Below are 21,456 nucleotides of genomic sequence, written 5' to 3'. Positions count from 1 at the left end.
ATTTAGGAGTGGTAGTGGACTCAACACTATCAACTTCCAGATGCTGTACAGAAGCCATTAAGAAGGCAAACAGAATGTCAGGTTATACAGCATCCTGATGTGTGGAGTTCAAGTCCAAGGAGGTTCTGCTCAAGCTTTATAATGCACTGGTGAGGCCTCATCTGGAGTGCTGTGTGCAGTTTTGGTCTCCAGGCTACAAAAAGGACATAGCAGCGCTAGAAACAGTCAGAAAATGAAGAAGAGGGATTACAGTACAGATTCCAAGAACGAGAGATATGAACGTTTTTGGAGATTATGAATACGTTTTTAAAATTATGAAAGAAACTAATATAGTAGGTCCCAGCTATTACTTTTAAAAGAGTGCTTCAACAAGATCATGGGGGCACAGATGGAAATTTATTAAGGGTAAATTAAAAAGGTTTTCTTCACACAGAGAATCATAGACACATGGATTAAATTACCCAATAGTGTGGCTGACAGCAAGACTTTAGGGACCTTTAAAACTTAACTTGATATTATTTTGGAGAAAACAGGTGGATAGGATTGATAAGCTTAAGTGGGCTGAATGGCCTGCTCATGTCTAAATTGTTCTAATGTTCTAATGATGCACCTTATGGGTATTCCCTAAAATCTTTACTTGAATAGCAGCAAAGATACAGTGATTATGAGTAAAGCGTTTCTGTTCCCAGCAAATAATATAGAATCTTAATATGCCATGATTCTGCTGCTCCAGATACAACTCAAATCTAAATTTACAAAATAAAAACCCAGAAACTTCTGTTGACATCATTATTTATTCAGCAGCCCTAAAATTCAGAAGGTGCTCCAGGAGTTCAAAAATGAAACAGAAAATGTTACATTCACCAAGGAGGAAGCTTCTCCAATAAAAAGTTAAAACTGAAGCTTTATCATTGTTTTATCATCATCTTTCACTTAGTAATTCAGTAGGTCCTCTATTCAGGACAGAGGAGATAATCCTAAAAGAAAACATACAAAAACACACTTAGGAAAGAGTCGCACCGTATGTGTAAAGATCTGCATTAAGTGGGTTGAGCATCTTCTTTATCTAGAGATACAAAGCCATCATAACTGCTATTGTTTTGCATAGCGTTGGGCACATTGTGTACGTTAAACTCTTGAATTCCTGTCACATGTATGATACTCATTCTACTAACGTAACTTCTTTTGCACTCCACTGAAGAACAGAACCTCAATGCTCCTTAAGTTCCATGGGAGTACCAGTCACCTCTGGAGAAACAGACTGATGGTGGTCTCAAGTACCTCCACTGTTGTCATTGGCACCAGAGTATCCTTTGCAGGACTCCATGCTGGTATATTCAAGCTTTGAATTTTCCTGGAAGCCCCGATTTGTCAATTGCATTTGGCCAGGTTGTCAAGCCACTCTTGGTTTTTTATATTGTAACTGTGTCCTTCAGGGAGCTGTCAAAGATCTTGCCTAGGCACTTGATTTTTTTTTTTTTTTTCACCGTAATTTGGGTCCCTCCCAAGTCATTCTTCTTCAGGGCCAGACAGCTGGACTTGGCTGGTTTAAAACTCAACCTTGCCCATGAGATGTGTCATTCCAGCCCTTGCAGGAACCATCTACACCCAGAAAAAGATGTTGCTGTCTGCATTAGATCATCCATGAATGTGCTTATGAAGGGGCTGCCGAGTACCAGAACTAGACATGGGGCCTGTACATTCCACCTCTGCGGACTTCATAATCATGTTTCACGGCCAATAAGAACAGTGACACTGAGACTGCGAAGTGTGTAATTATGCTCTTCTCCATCCAATTCCAGTCGAATGTAAGTGAGCCTGAGGAGACCCTCAACCGGAATTTGCTATAATAGTCCAGAATAAGTTTTTGTATCATCACTGGAACATACTATTGTGTCAATGCTATTTCAACAAGCTTGTGAGGGATAGATGTATACGTGTTGGTTAGATCTGGCCAAAGTGCTGCCAGGTCCCCTCTGTTTTCCCTTGTCTCCTGGACCAGCTGGATTACCACTCCTGTACTAATACAATGATTCAAATAGTTGTGCATGACCACCCAAATTCAAACCCAGGTCTGCCAGATACTTCCCACATTCACCTTGAATCTCTACATGTCAACCTCTGTTAGCTCAATTAGCCTCTCCATGCAAATTTTAACACATTTAGAAAAACAGGTTCATGAAAAACAGCAAGTGATTAAATTATTGCCTTCCAGTAAGTCACTGGCAATATGCATTCTCACGTGAAATAAAAATGAACTGAAAGGAATTTATTATGGCACTGTCTTAGTTGACAGTTAAAACGTCAATAAAAGGAAATTCAAGTAAATAACCACTAAACACGAGATGTTTAAAAAACAACAAAAAAAGCTCTTAGGAAGACCATTTACTGTTGTATTAAATAGACAATGGAATGCGGCCAGGAAGAAACATGTTGTTCTCTTTTTTTAAATAAGTATTATGATTTAATTCTTTGAAAATAATCATAGAATCGTTTACAGGTAAAGTCTTTAAGAATATTGAAAAGCTTCCCATGGCTGGTCAATTACCTAACAATAACACTGTTGTACAATAAGAGCACTAACAGAAAGCAAAAATGCAATTCAAAGGAAGAAGCAGGATGCCCGCCTGGAGAGATCAGAAAGATAAGGAAAAGGATGACCCGACTCTACAAGCTAATCTCACAAACAGTCAGAGTGGCCAATATGCCATTAGAAATAAGCAACAGGCATAGAAATATTCAAATATGATCACTTGTTCCATTATTATGATACATAAGGTGTATGCTGATAAGGGTAAAGCATATTCATCTGCCTTTCATTAAACGTTTGAAAGAAAAATGTGTTCCATAATTCTGGAAATCTCCTGTCAGTTCCTTGATGGGTTTGGGTGGACCAGAACTTCAGTACCAAAGAACCAAAGACAGGAGCCTGTTACAGAAGGGACAATAGCCATGACAGAATGCACTTGTGCAGATATACACAAACATCCAACTCATGCCAACCTAGTCAAGGATCACCAATCAACTCCACCATTTAAGTGAAGTTGAAACACAGCAAACCATTACCTGATTGGACCAAGAACCTCAAGTCATAAATACGTTAGGCCAAAACTTAAGATTCCAACAAGCCTACCTTGAAGCTGAATATTCACAGACTGATAAAAAAATAGCAAAACTGTGCGAGAAAATGCATTCAGACTAATGAAGAATACACAAGAAACATGAAACTTTATTTACAAACTTGATCTGTCTTGGAAGTTTCAACAACAAAGTAGTTCTTCTGCCCAAAGCAGTGAAACAGACCATCACATGTACAGTATGTATGCTAAGAAAGTGGATATATTTGATTAATGATCCCTTAAAAAATGTTTGCATTTTATAAAGAAAGTTGCAAGAAGCAGAGGCACACCGAACAGGAAAAAATTGCTAGAAGAAACAATAAAAGATGTCCAAATATTTTAACATATGACAAGATCTGATTGTCCTGCAGGCCATGCCAACAACACTGCCACAGAATTAGAGCAGGCCTACGAGCTGAGCTGGAAATAAGGAGCTACACGCTGGAGTTCAACTTTAACTTGATTCATTTCAAAAAGCTTGAATGTACTGCACATGGTGTTCTTAGACAGCTGGCATTGTGTTATGGGAAGAACTGGAACATTACTTAGTAATGACAAAATATTTATTAATTCATAAATGAATCCTTAATTCATATAATGCTTTTCATGGAAAATAGTGTCTGAAACTTTAGTTCATATACCTGGAAGCACATCGATCCTTACAGCACAAGAACAGGCAGGTGAAGTGATAAGCTGAGAGAAAGGACTCCCCACCACCATTTTGTATTCCAGTCCAGCTCTTTCACCATTCCGTTACACTAACTGCTGGAAATAATGGCGCCCAGATGATCTGGCATGTTTTGTTCTTATCTTTTCTCTCTTCCATGTCTGCACTGGCCCTAAATGCCAAGGTCAAGTTGAAAATGATGGATTGTGTTTGCTGTACATTAAATGGACATCAGAATTTCAGCAGTAATGGAAGTAAAGTGAGACCCAGCTGTAGCTGAGGCCTCCATCCATCACTTCCACACACCCACCGTACCAAGGACAGTGAACTCTGAAAGCATGTCTGAGGACGGTGGGAGAAACTGAACAGAGGTAAAGTGTTGACTTTCAAACTTTTTTTTATTTAAAGTGCCGACTTTATCCCTCCAAGTTTCCTGAAGTTAAAACCAATAGATTTATTTATTAATTTTTTTACAAATTGCTTAATACTTTTCATTTTCTTAGCAAAATGTCATCATGTTTCTTGAACTTTATTTAGTTCAAAAGGGAAATGTAACAATTTATCAATCAATATAGGAACATAAAAGAGCTTTACTCAGGACCATTTCTGAAATATAAATTTATGTTTGACACTTTCTAATCTTCAGAATGAGTACATTTATTGAAACTTTGGTCTAAACTGGCAAATATCCGGGGGCTTGCAACTAGATTGCATTTACACTGCCCTTCATCGGCATTCAAGTACAGTTTTATAATCTGAACAATAAAAGATGATGATGGTCTGCTTATCAGGTAACCTCCATGGGAACTTCACTTTAGTGAGAGTGCAGGAGGTCACTCAATCGAGGATTAAACAATACAACCGACTGTACTGTACATTAACATACAGTCTAGTACATTAACATATTAATTATGTACACAAATAATGTACAATGAACAGGAAACTGAATCAAGTGAACACCTTTAGTAATCTTTAATTTAAAAAATAAGCACATGGAGTCAAATGAAGTAAACAAGCTGCACAGTCAGACAGAATGGCACGGAGTGGTTTAATGCCTCTGTGTTCCGTATTCCAGTTTCACAAATACATCATTAATCTGCATATAATATTCCAAATATGAAAATAAAATCCGGAATGCAAACTGTAATCAAATGATCCTAAATAGTTGCACTTCTCATATTCTTTTGGTAATGTTTCTTGTTTCGTATTGCAATCATTCTTAGTTATCTATGCAGAAATACAAGTACCGTATGTACTCGCAGATAAGTTCTCCTGCAGATAAGTCGGGACTTGATTTTATCGTATAATTTTTAGCATTTTATAATGTTGGTCGTGTAAGTCAAATGCGGAAAACTCACGCTAATGGTATAAGGGTTATGATATGCTAACGCCCACCTGAGAGAGTAACCACGGAGCATACAGCCTTTTTTTATATGTGGGTGCGGCAATGTGCTGTATCAGCGTATGCTCCTAACCTCTCTCTCTCTCTATTGTGCCTACGTGACCACATGGTAATACCGAAGCAACATTTGCACTGATTTGTGTTTTTTGCACATCACACCCTCATATACCTTTATCGTAAGAGCATTCCTTGTCTATGATGGACCGTTCGATCAGAAGAAAATATGAAGCTGGTTTTAATTAAACATTGTTGAAGTAGCGAAAGAAATTGGTAACTGCGCTGCTGCAACAAAATTCGATTAGTCTGAGAAACTGATGCGAGATTGGAGGAGGCAAGAAGATGTAAAAAAAAAAAAAGAATAAATAAGTGCTGCATTTTTGAACAGGTGTATAAGTCGGGGTCTGATTTTATGATTTTTCTTGTTTCAAGACCCGACTTATACATGAGTATATACGGTAATACAATAATTATAAGCCATTACTTACCCTCTTTATGTTCTGTTTCTCAGCTTGGTTTCTTGATGTGGCACTTGGTGGCAATGCTCCAAAGCTGAGCTCTTCTCCTGTTCATGGAAAAGACATCTGAGATACTGGGAACCATGGAACAATTGGCTGGAAAGATTCTGACGTCAGACTGGACTGTCAGCACAGACTCTCCTGTAGAATGACCTGCAGGGCCAAGGTCTCAAGCTCTCTGACGTTGATATTCTCTCCTACATTTCACCGTGGACCACTCCAGAGGTTTATATATTCTCCAGTGATGCTGTTGACAGGAGTTTTTGTTTTCCTGTCCTCCAATGTAAACTGGCCAAAGTTCAACAATTAATTTGAGGGCAGATATTGTTAGTTTGCATGTATGTTAATCGGTTTCTACTTTGTTTCCTTTGTGTTTGAACAAGTCTGCGTCTTTATGTGTACTAGTTCTATATTTAGTAATCTGTCAAATTTATACTTTCGCTTTACCTGAGAACTTGCAACAGTACTCACTATACACTATACAAAAATAAACTAAATTGAGCCAAAATGGTTACCATAGGGCTCCATAGGAGTAAAAATGAAATATTCAAATATCAACAGAATACTTTCAAAACAAAACAAATATATTGACTACAAACATCAGCAGTCATCAGTTAGTTTTCATTGTGCTCGAATTGTACTTAATAAAAATAATTGCCTCTCATTGCTATGCAGGGATTCCAGTGTAACCATCTGTTGAAAAAGCTCATCCAGAGAAGTTTTTTATTACAACAGCCAATAAGCAAACGATCCAACATTATACCAACATCATTTGCTCATAATAACCTAAATGCATTTGTAACCATTGAACGCAGGCTTCAGGCTCTTTCATAATCCATGGTTTGACTGCACTGGAATAAAATTCCTGTAAATTACTTTAAGAATAATAACCTACTGAAAACTTGCAGATAGTGCTGTTTGTGTCACACAGGATGTTACTCAATCACACCGAAGAAAAGGCTGGTAAACCGTGAGGTGTACAACACAAAGAATCACATCTAACAAAGCATTTGCTAGGAGAAAACTTGTATTCCTCTTCCATTTTATGTGCATCGAACAACTGCACCTAAAAATATTTCTGTAATGCATTTGAAAAAGACCTGAATTTATGCTGAACAGCATGAGCTTCATAACTTCTAGAATTAAAGCAGCTATGCCAGCAATAATCCATTCAATTTTGTAAATCTGCTCTGTCCATTATGAGCTCATTGGCCTGCAGAGTAAAACAAGCAATAATGCAAAGGCAGATCAATAAGCAGCCATGTTAGCCTCTGTAAAAGCTGCAAAGGACTAAAAGAAACCCAAAGCATTCCCTACTACGTCTCTGTATATAATTCAACATGCTAAAAGGCTCAATGCTACGCCCAGTGGTTTTCAGCCCAGTTTCTGCATTTTAACACTTGAGATCCAAATCTTTAATGAGGGAAATCCCACAAAGAAGAAGGAGATGATGTCTTTGCAAATGACTTCCATCTTCATCTTTCTTCAGTACCTGAGTTTTAGAAAGGTTTATTCTGATGTGGCATCTGGGCCTTTATCATGTAAAATTTAAATGGATGCTTTACTTCATAATGAATCATTTTCTTTTACTCTTTTTGTTTCATCAAATCATCAGGGGTGGTGACAAATGATAGCAAGTTATTTGCTGTATATGTTGTTCGCTTTTCATTTCCCTTTCAAATCAGGCCATCTCCATATTAGTAACCACTTGTTTTTTTATTTAGGGTTAACTTTTTTAAGAATCTGTTCACTACCTTGTTTGAAAAATGCTGACTGTTTTTTTTTTCTTTTTCTATTCACTTAAGCACAAGGGTCTCAGTTAATGCCAAACTTGTTTCTTCTCTCTTTGAGTTTTGGCAGAGAGTAATGACGATATAAAATGGTATAAAATCTGCGAGTCAGGTTTAGTCCATTTATAGTCACACTCAACTTTTCCTTGGATTATTCTCTGCATGTTACATCATATTTTTAATGTAAGCTCTGAAAGTTCAAGTCATGTATAAATACAAAGTAATTCATATATTCACTTCTCATGGATACTAAGCAGATTTTGCTTTCTCAGCTCAATCTGCATGTCATTGTGGTTCGAATCAAAGACGGATTCTAAAATCTGTGGCAGGACACTGAAGAGCCAATGGACTACAACAGCAACAAAAACAGCACATTCAGTTGTAGTGAGTCGCAAGTAGAAAAGTTAAGAGGGAAAATCAAGACTTGTAGTGGAATGGCGAAGCAAAAAAAGCTTCAAAAATAAAGGAAATAAAAATCAAGAGGCTAAAAACATATGTCTACCAAATACACAAAGAACACTTCAGGCGATGGCCAAGTTATTGCAGCTACCCAGCAACAGCATAAGAAAGACAAAGCTACGAATGAAGTTGGACAAGATGCAGGGCACTGGTATATGAGCACGTTCTCGCACCTGGGTGCACGTTTACATGTGGCTGCTACTCAGCAGCTGAGCCAACAAAGACAAACTCACCAGCCAGTCAGCCATTCACCTGCTGCTTTTTCTAATTCTGATATCCCATGATGCACTCTAGACAATGAATACTCTTATATTTCAACACCTGAACCTTCTGTGACAGACGGCTGGGGATCCTGGAAGGACTGGGAGAGAGACAATGCCTCCCCTGGACCACGAGAGGGCAGCCGCCCTGGTAAGCTCTGATCCCGTGGCCTCCGTCAGGGGGCGCCTGGAGGATTGTGGAGCCCTGGATTGCAGCACTTCTGCCACACTCAGAAATGCTGCCGGAAGAAATTCCACGCACACCTGGAGTGCTTCCGCGTGCTCATGTGGCACTTCTGCCACACCAGGTAGTACCACTGGAAGATCATCGTGAGGCACCTGGAGCACATCCGGGGTGTTATAAAAGGAACCGCGTCACTCCATTAGTTGAGCTGGAGTCGGGTGGAAGAGGACGGAGCTTGTGAGTGGAGGATTAGAGGCGGCAGAAGACTTCTGAGAAGAGAAGGAGAAGAAGGGACTGTGAGAGATATAGCTGATTTGAGCATTGAGAGGCGGTGTGTATTTTTGGATAATTGGTGTCTGTCTGTCTGTGTACATGGGCTGGAACTCCACACTTCTTTCTCTTAGATGATGCCAAACTATACTACTGATGGTAATTAAATGAGGTGGAAAAAATAGTTGATTCAGGACAGCAATTCTTGAGGCAAATTTTCACAGTAAAGAAAAGAATATGCAATATTACAGCAGAGTATATAGATTTGTCCAATTAAATTAAATTATTAAATTATTATTAATAACAAAAACAAAGGTGTGGATAATTATACATCATTTTGGGTTCTGTTGCACTTAAAGGTCCGGCCACGGTGGGAGACAAAGAAGAGGTTCATCCCGAGGTTCTTGCAGCACCTTCTTAGTTCAAATCCATCAGCATCACTGACTTTCGATTTTAAAATTTTCACAGAGAGGTTGACATGAAAAATACCTTATAAAAAAACTTTCATGGAAAGACAGGTTACTGAGAAAAGACTACTCACATACAAGAGCATCTCACTTAATACCACCAGAGTTAAGCTGGGAACAAACCAAACTGGCAGCAATGCCAGCAAGCTCTGGATGCAGTTTGGAACAAAATCGTAACACTTGTGACTGGGAAAAAAAGGTAACAAAGTCCACTAAGTGCTTCATTTGAAAGGATCACAGTTCATATTGTGTCACGGAAATGTCGGCTTTCATGAGAAGACCCATACATCGGAACGTGTGCAAGGTGTGACATGCTATACCACCGTGGCATACAAAGGCTCTTGAAATCTACAATGAAACAAACTCAGAAATAAAGCTGGTAGAGTTGCTCAGAGCTGCAATGCGTGGACTTCAGTGTTACAGCAGTCACGTCACGTAAGGCATAACGAACGTCATTTGCGTAATGGTGTCAGTTATTTTTGCAACAGGAGCTGTGTAGCACAATTTCTCTTAAAAAGTTATATGTTTGTATTAAAAATTAATTTTTAAATGTTGCATTTAAAGTGAATTCAGACTTTCAAATACTGTGCTGGTTCTTAGCAGCACACACATTGCTTGTGGACTTCTATCTGTGGTGCATCTCCAGCGATTCTTACACCTTCTGTATGGCTGCATGTTGTGGATGCCACTGAGCTTGTTTGTAAAGTCGAATGGATTAAAGGGCTTTGATATAAAGGTTTATCTCCATTATTGTTACATTATTCAGGAGAGAACATGTCATAAAGTTTTGGAAACACATCACACGTTTAATAAACATGTTTCATTGGTTGATTTGTTTTCAGCAAAAAAGTAAACAAACAATTGGGCACAAAAATTGTAATATTTAATCACAATACTTTGAAGATTGCAATACTATAGAAATCACGAAATCACAATACAAATTGAATCAACAACCAAATATCGATGTAATATGAAACTGGGAGGTCTCTGCCTGTTCCCACTCCTAGTAATAAATTCTTTCATAAGTTACTATTGTAGAATAATTTTTAATGCTCGCATCTGAACATGAAAACTGTTAGACACAGAGCATACACACGTAGGTCTTCATCTGCTTAGAAAACATTACATATTTAAATCATTCCAAAAAACAGACAAAAACATTTGAATAAACTTTTACTATTTATATCTTACAAATAACAATTTTATATTTAAATAAGGGGCAGCATGGTGGCACATTGGTGGCACTGCTGCCTCGCAATAAGGAGACCAGGGTTTGTATCTTGGGTCCTCCTTGTGTGGAGTTTGCATGTTCTCCCCGTGTCGGACATGCAGGACTGGTGGACTGGTGATATTAAATTGGCCCTAGTGTGTGTTTGCGGTGTGTGTGTGTTTGGGGTATGTGTTCACGTACTCTCCTGGACTTGTTCACGTCTTGAGCCCAAAGTTAGCTGAGATTGTCCCCAGCATCGCCCCTAACACGGCCCTGGTCTGGATTAAGCAGTTCAAAATATAACATGATGTATTTAAATAAGGGGAATTAGGATATTCATTATATTATTTATTGTTATGTCTTCATTTTTACTTTTTTAATTATAATTGTTTTTGAAGGAATAACTCAACTGTTGTGAGCTGCCACAGAAAATCAAACACATCTGTTGTATGAAATGAATTTTAGTTTGCATACGTGAAGTAAACTGAGCTCTCAGTGCCTTAGGCAATGTCAGTGCTGTGCTCTTTTAACATATAATGTCACCTTATAATTTACAATATAAATACAGTGCTTGTTAAAGTGGGATCAGTGTGTAACTAAAACCACACTTTAAATGTCTCCTTGTTATTAGATACTTAATTGTCTGCTTACCTACAGGTACACAAACCACAACGCTGCACATTTAGGTAAACTGCCGCAAGACGACTGCACTCCATTCTGTCAGACAATACGTCACTGAGCTCGTGTAAAACATCCACACTTCCGTTACACGTTTTAAAACTGTGTGTTCATTCTGTAATAGGCCTTGACGTTCACACAATTTGTAGCTCTATAGGAAGTGTTGGGAAACCTCCGACTCGGCCCCCCACAATCCGCATAGACACTCCACGTCTGTGTGGCACCAGGGGCCATTGGCTGGCAGGTGAGCGGCCTTCATCAGGAAGCTCTGGCAAGGAAAATGTCCATTTTGAATAAGATGTGACTTTATATGAAGCAAAGTACAAGCAACAGAGTAATCCAGTGACACTTTAGTTTAGATACTGCAAGAATGCATCTATTTCTTCTTTATTCTTAAGTAACAAGACCTTAACAAAGGCTTCTTCGGATCTTCATAACACTTATAACAACATCAATAAAGTGTTTTATTGATCTCTGCAATGTGACTGACTAACAAAATGTCACTTTGAAGCGGTCTGAAGTGGCTTAACTGAGACAAATCCTCTTGATATTCCACATTTAGTAGAAGATCTGTGAATCCCTCGTATTAATAAGTCATCACGTCAGTATGCCACACTGTACAGAGATGAATAACCAATCAGATACTGATGTTTAATAAGTGTTATGAAGACCCAAACAACCTTTATAGAGGTTCTGTTACATAAGAGTAAAGGAGTAATAGGTGAAGATTACAAAGTGTTACCAAGTAAACTAATTTATTACTATAACAATGTCACCTGCATGAAATTTGAATTAAGCTCTTATAACTAAAAAACCATGTAATACAAACATTTAACATAACAAATATATATGTATAAACATGAAAAAGTAAAGATTATGCCCGTATTGAATGACACACATAATAAGACACTGTTTTGTCTCTAGAGGCACTTACTTTATCAGCATAAAAATAACCGGGAATTTTTCTCTTTATCTACTATTCACTAATGATTTTATTAGATTATATAATATATATATTATATATATACAGTATATAATATATAATATATATACATACATACACACATAATATACATATATATACATACATATTCAGTTTATACTGTGTGTGTGTGTGTGTATACACACACTAACACACATTGAATTGTTACCACACTGCTTGGCATTCCTCAACAAATACTACAAGTACTATAATAAATACTACTAGTTCACTCTAAAAAGACAAAAATGAACAAATGACAGTTTTTCCACGTTTTACCAGTAAGACTATTGTTTCATATCTTGAACATATGTTATACCGCATGAAGTCTTGAAGTCCAGGTCAGTATTTTCAGTGACAGACAGAGCGTCCATGGAGTCAATGAACCCGTAACGCTGTCACTTTTGGCCCATTTCCTTGGTCACCAAGCCAAGTCACATAGCAAACGATATGGCCAATAAGGACACAAATAGGTATGGTTTGCTTTGCCGCCATTTTGGTTAGTTGATTGACAACATAAACCCTGTGGACAGTAAGATACAGTCATAAGAGTCACTGACTGGTCTTGGAACAACAAATGTGAAACACTTTTTAGGCTTTAAAAATTATCAGAAATGTCCACTTAGAGTTTAGAAATTGTTGTACTGAATGTCACTAATGATACATATACCTGTAAAGCTAAAATCTATCTGAATTGGTGAACCCAGAGCTGCAACAGTTACAGAAGCTCCACTGCCTCACAGGTTAGACCTCAGTTCATATTGCAGCTGACATCTTTTCTCCTTTTTCATATATTTTACCTTCTGTTCTTCTTCAGCCTAAAGTAATCGATTCAGACTGTTTACTGATTTGAAACTGATCCAGTATCAGCAAATGAAACTGCTTGAGTGTGTGTGCCCTGGCTGTTAATGGACCAGGATCCTGTCCAATGTTGGTTTCTCCGATTTTCTGCAATGCTGTACTTGAACAATTTTTAAAATGTACTTATTTAAGTGACTTGGAGATATGCAGAAAACAACAATAATTTAGTTAATATAAATATGACCCTGTGGTTTAGCACTGGAGCTAACAGCTCCTGGAGATGGCGGTTGACTCCTTGCCAGGTTACTGTCAGTGTGGAATTTGCACATTCTCTCCGTGCCACTGTGGGTTCTTCTCCGGGTTCTCTGGTTTTCCTCCCACACTCCAAAGATGTGCTTAATTGGAGACGTGAGGTTGTTTCAGATTGAGTAAGTCAAGGTGCACCCTGCGATAGAATGACATGGCCGTTTCCTTATGACCGCTGACTGATGCTCATGAGATGGACTTTGACTCCTTATGCCTCTAAACTGGATTAAGTGTGTTTCAAAATTAAAAGATTTAAAAGGAAACTGGTAATCGTGCACTACACTGCTCATTCTGAGCTAATTCTACATGTTACAAATGCACTTGTAAAGTAATACATAAATAAAATCTATTTTTACAGTCTTGGACTGAAAAATATTTTTCTGTCTTTAGATGCCAACTGGTTGTTTTTATAATGGTGTGTGTTGTTTATTACTAAAGTCAAGATGCGTTTAATCAGGTCAGAGTGTCATGAAGGCGAGTTCTTTCAATGAAGACTCACAATAACTAGTAACAGCAAACAATGTATGGGGAAAAATAATTGAGTTGATTTGATCATTAGCCCTTTTCCCAATTTAAGACTTTTAACGACGCATTTTTGTATTCTGCATTACCTACAAATACAGTAGTTGAAGCAGTTAATAAAAACGGACTGTAAAGTCAAGAGTATCACCAGAATGATTCTTTGCACGTACCCGCACAATCCCCGAATCCCACCCACGCCTCCAGCCCGGTGTGTCTGAAGATCTCGGCAGACGCAGTGCGCGTGCGGTCAAAGAGCGCCGGGCTGAGGGGGGCTGCGGGTCGGGCCGTCCGCAGTCTCGTACTTGAATTGAGGTAGGGAGCCCTGCCCTCGTTTGCCACAAAGCCCCTTGTTCTCCGACGTGCCCGACTTTCACCCTGACCCCTTTGTGTTTCGCTTTCTCTGCACGCGGCGACAGTTGCGCCCACTCTTCGTGAGCAGATTATGAAATTAACTTTAATCCGTTTGGCCGGTCCGGTGCACTGTTTCTTAGTTCAATGTCACCCATGGAACAGCTATTGGCTGCATTAGACAGATGTCTAAATCCCGCTCTCAATCCGATTCCCTTTAATACTTTCACTATCGCCAAATCCTCGGAACTGCGGCTTTCTACACTCATTCTGTAGGGCAGGATATTTCATTTAGAGCACAAAAAATAAAAACAAAACAAATGCGCGTTTGAACGTAGTGCTTTTAGAGTGGGTAAGACAGCTCTAACTACAGGTAATACAAGTAATGCCTGCATTGTACACGAGAAGATCATCGGGCATATAAGCGCACATCTTACAAATAACGTCAAGCGCTTAGTGTTCTTAATTAAACAAATATATACGATACTTTTTGGTTTCTCCTACTTCATGTTAGAAGAAACAAAGTCAATTCAGAAACACTTGTTTACAAAGAGACAGGTGCGGTGCAGAGCTCGCTCTTTACAGTCAGCCACATTTCGGCATCCATCTGCACAGCCACCGTTAGATATAAGAGAACAACCCGAGCTCACCAGTGAAACATTAAAATACGCGAACGGCCAACGCTTTATTCACCCCGAATCGGGACATTCAGTGCCTCCAGAGTGAACGGCGCGTGTGCCTGGCCTTAATTATGTACTAAAACTGACCAGACACTGCAGACGTGGCGCTACATTCGCCCCGCACGCCCCCGGCTGACGGCTGCGCCGCGATAATCAGCTGCTTGTCCCGCATGCCGGGCGCGTCTGCTTCAACGCCAGATGAAGCTTTTGTTTAGGTACTTTCTTTTAATTTTTTAATGAGGTACAATTTTTTTTTCTTCAAAATGAGAGTGACGGAAGACCCAATTAAACTTTATAGAAGTAAATAATTAAACCGATCCTGTGGGTGAAAAGATCAAACGTTCATTACCGCATGTCTCAAAGAAAAAGATTAAAAGATTTGGTCATTTCCGTGTGGTTGAACAAGTCAGAGAAATCAATAGGGAGAGGATCTATAAATCATCCATCATGTCAGGACAAATCAAAATAATGCGTCTATTATTTCAATCGATAAACTATGTTCATGGCCAACATGTGATATTCAGAAGGAGTACTAATACGACATTCAAAACAAACCATCAAAGAGGACAGAAGGTGTAATTGGTGAAAATCTAACGACTCCGACCGGGGTGAACGGAGAGCTGCTATTGCACATCCCCCGGTTTCGTTAACATTTTATGGCGTTTTGTTTGATTTTTTTATTTTTTGTGTGACGAACCGATGTTTATTCTGGAAAACTCCATCTAACAGACGTGTGACTGCAGAGCTTATTTATGACCTGATCAGTGTTTCTAAACTTGCTTCATATTTACTAACGTACTGTAGTGTAGAATATTCTATTTCGATATTGAATAAAGCATTTGGAACTCATGACTAAAAGAACAAAATAAAAATAGCACGCCAATGATTACAAGAAATGGCCTCCTATTGTTCTGCTTTCATATTTGCTTTATGGTTATTTCGGTGTGTTTCTTTTTCACACCCATATTGCCTGCTTAGGTTTTCTGTTTTAACACTTTTTTCGACTTAGTGGCCATAATTTTTGTCCCGTTTGCACTGATTGACTCTTTTCGTTTTAGTTTTATTGTGCCGGGCGACATTTGTGGATAAAATGCATTCAGCAACAGAGGAGTCGAACAATTTCGTCGTTTCACTGACTAAAACTCGAGCTTGATTTGGTATTTCTTAATAACATTTGGCCCTTACCGTTGATTATACTTTGTTTCCAGTAGCGCATCTTACTGATCTCGTAAACTGTAAAGGATGCGTTCGCCAATGCCCGACATTTTTGTAGACTGACAGAACAATTAACGGTTAACGAATCTGCGCAAACATATACTACAGAAAGGAAGATTTTTACAATAAGTATTCTTATAAGCATTCTGAATATTTACCCACGATTCTGTTGTATCTTACTTATAGAGTCACATAGCCTATATACTGCATATACGTGGCACAACAGAAAACGAGCAATAATGCACACAATAAGGCAACAGCTAAAAGACGCGGACGATTTGCTTCGAGTCATCTTACATTTTATCTCAAAGGGCTCAAACGAGTTTGTGAACTGAACAAAATATTTAGAAATCCGTCACAAAAAATTGTCGAATTAGTTTGCGGGTTTGTCTCAGATATTCACGCCTTCGTTCCCGTTCTTTTCACTACAAAATATTTGCGCTTACAGACATTATTCGTTTAGATGTTAAATGCTAATACCTGTACAATCCACTATTTCTTAATCCGTTTTTTTCTTTTTCTAATGTATTTCCTGCAGCACCTTCTCGGGTTGCCATTCGGATTTCTAATGTACCTGATGAAGTTCGTTTTTTAAAATAATTCTAGAAAAAGAAGAAAACTTGTTAAGCAGGAGGAAACCTATCCTTGGTTTTGGGGTCAGCCGTCTGAGGCGCACATTTAAGAGACATTGTTAAGAAATGAATCATCGAAATGTTCATACAGACTTTATTGAACAAACTAAATGGACGAATCTAGTGAGCAACAGACCCGATGGATACTCGGCGCCCGAGAACCTCTGTTTAATAAACCGAGGGATGTGTGCGTGGTATCTGACTTTTAAAATTACCCAAATAATCCACTCGTTATATTTCTTCGTTATTTCTGTGCATATTCCATATGAAATGAGAACAATCTTACCAATCCTAAAACTGCCGCTCCTGCACCAATATAATTTGCTAGGAAGTGTGTGTCTAATTTTATTATTGTTGTTTATTCTGCTTTCATGCGTCAATAGCTTGGCTGTCACTAAGGCAACGTTTATGTGTCAGTCCGCACAGACAGCAGCGCTGGCATTAAAATTACAACAATTAAAACGAGAAGGTGTCAGCCACACCAAACAAAACAGAGACTAAAGGCCAGTCAATTAACATCCTTTATTGAGTATAAATAGAGCAGAAACTCTTCCCATTGCGTCAGGTATTGTCTTACACTCACAAACACAGCACCCATAAAGTTTAAGCAGGCAAATATTATTCGAGTCAAAACTTTATTTGTATACAGAATTTTGTACAATGTGCTATGAGTCGTCGCACTTTATATATATATATATATATATATATATATATATATATATATATATATATATATATATATATATATATATATATATATATATATATATATATATATATATATATATTGAATGGAATTTAAAAGAAGGTTAAAATAGATTGAAACGTGACGATTCCAGAGTAAAACAAACAAATAGTACACCAGAAGCCGAATGCATTTTCAGAAGTTCGCGTTTACGTTCATGTTCACTGTTGGCCCTCATCACTTCACACTGCCTAATGTTGGCATTTCTTTGGCCAACTTGCGAACTCTCGACCACGACTTAATTGATATGCTCATCATACCTCGAGAGGTCTGCTCGGAGGTCCAGCCGGTGTCCCCGCTCTGATGAGGCGTCCCCAGGCGCGCCCGAAAGCTCCGCGTCTCCCGCTAGGCGTAGTGGACATTGGCGGCTCGTTGAGATCCTGCAGCCCGCGCAGGTGGCCGGCGCTCGTCAATACGGCGGCTTTTCATTAGCGCTGCCTCACTCCCCTGTCGAGCACCTTATAATTAATCTGAAGTTACTACAAGCACCATATTATTAAACACATAATAGAAAACACAATCCGGGGAAGAAAAAAAAAACAAAACATTTGCATTAAACGCTTTCTTAGTGCTGCTTTTTGGGGTTTAAATTCTGATTAAAAATAATCGTACCTGAAGCATCATTTATCATCATTAGCGCATACAGAAGCGTTCTGTTTTCTTATAAATAAAAATGTACTATTATAATAAAAGAAGAGCTGTGCTGGCTTTCGATTCTATATCCATTTCGAGCGGATGATTAAGTGGTCTCCGTAAACACCTGCCGAGGTTATGATAGTAAATAAAGGAGTTCAGTGTTAAGAATAACGTTTCCACATTACAAGGTGGAAGCATTTTTAGTTAATTTTAGACAACAGAAAGATAAATGGAGTTTCATCACCACCTAGTGGACGTCAATGGAAACGAGCGCGTCGGTATTGGCCAGGTATTGAGCCGGTCTTTTACCGCCATCTAGTGTCCATCAATATAATAGCAGGGAGGTCCATAGAAGTTAAAGTTCCTCGTATATACTGTGGTTTAAAAAAAAGTTAAACGATTTCAACAGCTCCAAAAGAGCAAGAATTGTACAAGAAATACACAAAATTATTAGCGTGGTTAAGTTCTTACAAAGAGCTCAGCAACATTTAAAAAGATTTCCTAGTTTTCAAGGATAACTGGTATTTTTCAAGCTGAAGTTTTCTCTTAGTAATTAATAATGGTATATATCAATTTGTCACATGAAACTGCATATTTTATAAATTGAGCAAAAAAAGAAGCTTGTTCTTGTATTTTATAATGTAATTAATGCAGGGATCTCAAATTCCGGTCCGGGTTGGGGGGGGCACATGTTTCAGGGGGGTGCAGTGGCTGTAGGTTTTCATTCTAACCCTTTTCTTAATTAGTGATCTGTTTTTGCTGCTAATTAACTTCTTTTTAATTAATTTTAATTGACTTTTGTTTTTTAAATTTTGTTTCTTCTTCTCTGATGTTAAAATGGGTTTAGGGTGGCACTGCACCGACAATTAAGACTGTTTACAAGTGGTTTGATCGATTCTGTAATGGATCTGACTCAGTTGAAGATGAGAAAAGATCAGGATGTCCTTCAACATCAATAACCAAGGAAAATGTTGAAACGGTTTAATTTTTCATCATGACAGCGCTCCTTGTCACACATCCCTTCTAGTACTAAAATTTCTGTTGAATAAAAACATTAAGCTGTGTCCGCATCCACCTTATTCACTAGATCAGGCACCGTGCGACTTCTGGCTGTTCCCTAAATTGAAAATGATTATGAAAGGCAAACAATTTCAATTCATTGAGAACATCCAGGCAGCCACGACAGCCCAACTAAAGACATTCTCGAAAAAAAACTTACAGAACTGCTTTGTAAAGTAGCAGGAACATTGGGATAAGTGCATTCGAAGTGGAGGAGAGTATTTTGAGAGTGACTAGTAGTTGTAAATCTTATACTGTAATAAAAATTTCTTTTTTAAAGCATTCACCATATTTTTTGATCACACCTCGTATAGGAAGTCACTGCGCACTGGAGAGATTCTGAACGACTGGAAAACAGCAAATATCATCCCATTATATAAAAAGGGTGACAGGGCAGATGCAAGCAACTATAGGCCAGTAAGCTTAACATGCATCACAGGAAAATTAATGGAAGGAATCATTAAGGATAAGATTGAGCAACACCTGGGGCCTCATGTATAACGCCGTGCGTAGAACTCGCACTATAACATGGCGTAAGCACAAAAGCCGAAATGTGTTTACGCACAGAAAAATCCAGATGCAGGAATCTGTGCGTACTCCAACTTCCATGTTCTTCCGTTACATAAATCCCGATCAGCGTGAAAACTAACGCTCGTGCACGCGCATTTTGTAACGCCCCAAATCCTCCCAGAATTACGCCTATTTGAATATGCAAATCAATATAAATCGCCCTTAAGCGCAGCCTTCTGTGAAAAGACAATGGGAAAAGCACGAGGAAAATATAAGAATTTCAGCGAATACCAAGTGGAGGCAAAGGAAAAACATACTATTTGTTCAAATAAACCGTGGTATAATCAACAAAAGGAAGTTGATCGAGTGACATAGCGTGTTGGAGAAACGTGAAAGCTCACATTCACAAAATCGCACAGTGCCGGAAATAAAAAAGAAGTCACATATCAAAGTTGCCGTGAAAAGAAGAGTTGTAAGCCCACTGTCTGAGTGTCATATGAAAGTTTATTAGGGTACAGAGAAAAAAGGCACACGGTGGGGAAAAAGCACGAAATGTCCACTTCAATCTCGACATTTCCACTTTAATCACGTAGTTTATTTTGTCATTTAGTAGAACATTATAAACTTCATCTTAAAATCGTTTAATTAACCAGTTTCTCAAATCACATCGTAATTAAAGTAGCACGTTAAATGCTTTGTTTTGTATTTGATCTTCTACTGTATGTGCTCTATGTGTGTGAATCACTACTTGCTTCTTAAACTGGCTCTCTTCCTCCAACTGGACACAGAATCCATTACATTCGTGATATTACAGCTCTCTGAATAACTAAAATACTGAGATGTATACGTGATGTCATTTTCATGATGATAGGAGTTAAAGCACATTATTAAACATGTGTTTCACTTAGATGAAATAATTTATTGCAGCAGTACTCAGGGGCGGCTCTAGGCTTGTGGTGGCACTGGGAAGAGGAAGAATCGGTGGCTCCTTCGTCGGCCAATGTCAGTAAGGTAGCTTATCACGGTGGATGGCCAAATCCGTTGCAGACACTGCACAGCAGCCTCGTGCTCATGACAAGCATTTATCTTTTGCGAAATTTGTCGCTGCGTTTTTAGCTGTGTTGTTATTTTCTCTTTCTGTTTTATATTCAATATATATTGCCGTGGCCGCCCCAAGAGTCCTTGGTTTTCTTTCCCCAAGTAACCGATCGCCACACAATCAGCTCTGTAATAGACGTTAAGCCATCTGTAAGCTTAGCGCCGATTCTTCAAAACGTTTAAAGAACATTGAAATATCTTCGTAGTACATGTTTAATTATTCTATCCTTCACGACACTCCCAGTGAAGAATATAGATTATTTAAATGAAGTTAAAGTTTTATGTGTATAATTTAACAAACATATTTTGCTGCATTTCACCTTAAAAATGATATCATCATCATATGTAAATACGCGCTTTATAAAGTGGCTCAGGTTGTGAGATATTATAACTGTAGTGCAAGTTTACAGTGGGGTGATTGTACTTATAAGTACAAACCGTTCTACAAGGAGCAATTGATTGAGTGCATTTAAAGTTCTTGGGATTAAACTGTTTCTGAACCGCGAGGTCTGTACAGGAAAGGCTTTAAAATATTTTGCAGTGGCTGAGGTAGCGTGTCCTTAAAGCTGTATACCGATAATTCTCTTTCTGATCAGCTGCTGCTGTGATTCACACTCAGATACAGTGATATAAATACTCCGAGTCGTGCAGTGAGAGTAATATGGAAAAAGATGATCCGCTGTGGCAACTCCTAACGGGAGGAGCTGAAAGAAGAAGAAGAAGAAGAAGAAGGAGAAGTGAGAGTAACAACGCTAAAGCAGTTATGGTATATGGAGTACTATGGATGTTCCCTGGACCATTATATTGTTACGAGTTAATTACAATCAGATGCATTACACTAATAAACAATATGCGGTTAGTTTCTGTGTATTTATAAAGCCGCGTCATGAAAATAATGAGTAAT

General features: G+C 38.4%; 1 long non-coding RNA gene across 1 annotated transcript; it reads right to left on the bottom strand.

The window, feature by feature from the left end:
• Window positions 1–893: 893 nt before the first annotated feature.
• LOC120532127 lies at window positions 894–17,999 on the bottom strand. Its single transcript, XR_005634208.1, has 3 exons — window positions 17,862–17,999; window positions 17,510–17,696; window positions 894–977 (listed from the first exon to the last, which is right to left on the bottom strand). It is a non-coding gene; the product is annotated as an uncharacterized LOC120532127 (long non-coding RNA).
• Between the last annotated feature and the right edge of the window lie 3,457 nt (window positions 18,000–21,456).

The sequence above is a fragment of the Polypterus senegalus genome, chromosome 7, assembly GCF_016835505.1.
Source record: "Polypterus senegalus isolate Bchr_013 chromosome 7, ASM1683550v1, whole genome shotgun sequence".
NCBI classification, from domain to species: domain Eukaryota; kingdom Metazoa; phylum Chordata; class Cladistia; order Polypteriformes; family Polypteridae; genus Polypterus; species Polypterus senegalus.
The sequence above is the reverse complement of the archived record's forward strand: the minus strand, read 5'-3'. Positions and strand labels throughout refer to the sequence as shown.